Raw genomic sequence first — 4,276 nt, 5'->3', positions numbered from 1 at the left:
CTAGGGTCTGATATGCAATATTTGACCCTCAACACATGGAAGATTAAATATGATTCATTAATCAAGGTAAAGCACATGTACACTTACAATGCAAGAGTCACATAACCATAATGTATCAGTTCTAAGACATGTGCTCAAGGAAACGAAACGTATAATTCATATGTTGGGTGACTAGTCAAGTAATTTAGATAAATCTAGCATATATACTCAAGCCAACTAATCAAGTACTTTAACCCATCTAAAACACGTGTTTAACTAGCCATGTATACTAACCAATTCTAATTAATTCTAAGGCATGAGTTAAGCTATCCACATGTTCTAATCAATTCTAAATTATAAGCTTATGTAAACTAACCAAGTATCAACCATTTATAAGGCATAAGTTCAAACAACTAATCGAATGATTTACCATTCTTGGGCCATCATTCATAGTTACCATAAAGGCTACCCTTAGCCTAACTTGGGGATGGAAAGCCCAAGGGGAAGAAAATCATCACCAGAGTTATTGTAGTCCTGCCCTTGATCCGAATTCCCGCGTGTAGCTAGTTACCCAAAGTCACGCAAGTAGCTTCCTAGAAGACTAGTTTGTATTAGTCACTTATATCCGAGGCCTTAAACAATTGACATTATGTGGAGTTTATAAGGGCCCATAAATAAGATTATCTGGGCCTGCCCTAGAGTGGTTAGGCCCACCAGATTTTTGTCCCAACTGGTGGCCTAGATTGGGCCTGGAATTTGCCCAAAGCTCAGGCCCGAATTGGGCCTGGCTTGGCCCAACAGTTGCTACTTATCCGTGGCCCAGAAACTAGGCTAGATTAGGCCCAGTTGGGCCCAGTTAGTGTTGCTGGTAGCCCAATTTGGCTAGACTGGCCAAATTTGGGCCAGCAGGTAGGCCCTAAGTGCGGCCTGGGCTGATGGTGCGGCCTACTGGGCCTTTAACCCTGATACGGCCGACTATGATACGTGTTGCGGCCCACTAACGTACACTTGGTGAGGCCCATTGTGATGTGTGGTTGGGCTAACAGTCTGGCCCAACTGCGTGTGGCTGGCCTATCAATCTGGCCCACTTGAGATCCGTTTTGAGCCCACCTCACGGCTCATTGAAAAGCTAGTTCCGGCCCATTCTCTGGACCGGTTTCAGCCCAGAACATGGGCTGGTTTCGGCCCGTATTCCAGCTCCATTCATGGCCCAACTGGGGCCATTTTTAGTTCATGGAAGGGATTAGGATAGGGTTTCTTTCCAACCCTTTGCATGGCTTTACGAAGCCCCATTTTTAGTCCAATTTCGGCCCACATTTCAGTCCTTTTTAAGGTCGGGTTTCAACTTGGTTTATAGTCCATTTGAAGGATTGTTTGAGTTAGATTTCTAGCCTGACTAGGCGACATTGCAAAACATAATGCGGCCTAAATAAGGATCTAAACACTAATTCGAACCAAGGCCCTATTGAGGGCTATATCCCAATCGAATCAGGGCCTGTTTGAGGCCTAATTCCAGTCCAATTCCAAGCCCATTTATAGGCCATTTTTGGCTCATTTCGGAGCCCAAATAAGGGCTCATTTTTTGCCAAATTCCTGGCCCATCCGAGGGCCCATTTGAAGGTGTTTCCAACCCAACAGGAGGACCGGTTCCAGCCCTTCCTTTGGATGGACTTTAGTCCAAAATGTTAGTTGTTTCTAACCCACATCCTAGGATGGTTTTATGGCTGGAATTCAGTCAATGGTCGGCCCAAGGGTGGGCCCAATCTCTGTGCATTTTATGGCCCAGCAGAAGGTCCAACTGAGGGCCAGTTTTTAGCATCTTCACGGCCTGTCTGGGAGCCATTTGTGGCCCGATAGAGAGACACCTGAAGGACAACCTTCAGTTTTGTTTCAAGGCCCTCGACATGGCTCAGTTTGCTGGCAGGATGAAGACGGAAGGATAGGGAGATGGGGCATTACTTGGCTTGGCTTAAATGGGGCCTGAGTTTTGCGAACTTGGTCGAGCTTGATCCGAAGCCTAGCAACACACACGCACCTAACCTCACCTATCTCTCTCTTTCTCTAATCGTGGTGCTATAGGCCCACACTGACCCAACTCGGTCTGATTTTTGCACGGGCTGAGTTGGTGCAGTGCACACTGAGTCCACTCGACCGATCCTTACAACTCGTTTCTCTCTCTCTCTTTCTCTCTCTCTCTTTCCTTTCTCTCTCTTTTCTCCTTTATCTCTCTGGTGCGAATCTTGAGAGCAGCAACAATGCCCTTTTATAGACATGGGAGGGAGCTCCAACGGCTAGGAAAGAAACTGCACTTTCGTGGGCCCTTTTTGAAAAATGGCAATGCATGGGGTCCATCTAATCTTGGGGATGGATTCCCATTGCAATGGCCCACCAGAAAGTACAATTTTAGCTCTGGTGGGGCCTATCTCGTGATCATGGGTCACATGGTTTAACGGGGAAGATGGAGTGGCCAATAATGGCAAAACACTCCCTGGGATACTCGGGCATAATCTGGTCCATTTGAGCGGATCAGATGGGGTCTCTGATCAGCGTGGGGCCCACTTTTTGGACCTAAAATGTGAGTTTCAACCATCTCATGAGATTTTTTGATTTTCGCCGATTTCTCAAGAGATGGAGCATTTCTCTCCATTATCTCGTACCGTCCTAAGGCGAGGGCCAGAATGGCTTCACGTGGCCCAGGGGATGGCTAGAGACCTGCCAGTACCTATTTCCCAGAAGGAAAATTCTCCTTTTTACTTTTCTTGGTGCAGGCCATTGTTCAGCTATTTTCAGAAATGGGAGAGCGTGACTCTAGCTGGAAGATAGATGGCTGGGATGGCATGATCAGACCAATCGTGGGCCACCCGTGTGGCCATAGATTGGCCCATCATCCCAAATCCGCAAGCTCCTGAACGGATCCATCCCAGATCTCACGTTCTTATGCACGGGCTTGAAAGCTTATGGGGCTATGGTCAGACAGGACCCATGAACCTAATGAACAGTCTGAATTATTCGGATAGTGTTTAGGGTGGGCCACTTTGGAAGCCAAAGTCTGTCAGATTCAAATAGTCATTTTTGGCGAGAGGAATTTTAATTTTTCGTGGAAGGCTCAGTCAAAGCCTGTTTGACCCGCCCGACTCATCCAGTGCACATTGTGCACAAGCACAAGAGGTGCACTCGCACACTGTGTGGGGTCCACCGTGATGGTTGTGTTTAAATCCACTCTGTCCATTCATCTTGGGGACTGCATTTAAGGGTCCTGGCCCAATTTGGGCGGGGCTGAGGCCCAGGTGGGCCATATCACATGTCTTAGGCTCTATTCAGCCTAATATACACTGATCCAATGGCTGGATCGGTTTTATACTTAATTTCAATGGCTAAATATGGATTTAAGACATAGTGGGTGCTTGGTTTGTTATATACTAGCCCTCGATGGTCGATTACTAGAGCAGCATCGTTTCATTTCTTTACTATCAGTTGATTTAAAAACTGTTTTAACTCAAGATGATTAATCAAGGTTACCTTCTTAACTGATGTGGGGTACAATTCAACTCCTAGGGCCTCTGATGGGTGGCTTTAACGATGACTGGAAGCCCCATCCTGCACACGTTGAGTATAAGTTGTTTGGTTAATTGACTTTGGATTTCTATTAATGTAGGTTTAAGTAGTAACACCCATGCACCAGAGGTGCGGAGTGTTACATTTTAACCCCAAGCTATCACCACCACCGCTACCAGAGGCCCCCGCCACTCTAACTAATGTTTTGAATTTGGATATTTCTATTCATTTCGTAAAGGTATTTTTTTCATGTACTCTACACCCGATCTCCAATTTTGTTTCTTACTATCACCTAAATCCTTTTTTTTTTTTGTGTAATTTGTCTCTTGCCTTATTACGTGATGTGGTCCCTAATTCGCTCTAAGATGCACTTGCACTTCCTAGTTGGAGGCATGATATGAACAAATAAATTTTGGCCATGCATCACATTGACACCTAGCATTTGGCACCACTTCCTTTAGGAAAGCAGACTGTCGGATGTATGTGGGTCTACACCATCAAATATTAGCCTAATAGCTCTGTTGAGCACCTCAAGGCATGCCTTGTTGTGAAAGGGTTTACCTAGACAATAGGCATAGATTATAACGAGACATTCTCACATGTTGTCAAACTTAATTCGATTCGAGTTTTGAAGTCCATTGCAGCAAATAGGCCATGACCTTTATATCAACTTGCTGTAAAGAATAATTTCCTCAATGATGACCTCTCTAAAGAATCGTACATGGAGCGACCTTTGGGTTTC

Source organism: Magnolia sinica, chromosome 5 (assembly GCF_029962835.1).
Source record: "Magnolia sinica isolate HGM2019 chromosome 5, MsV1, whole genome shotgun sequence".
NCBI lineage: Eukaryota > Viridiplantae > Streptophyta > Magnoliopsida > Magnoliales > Magnoliaceae > Magnolia > Magnolia sinica.
This window is presented reverse-complemented; position numbering follows the sequence as displayed.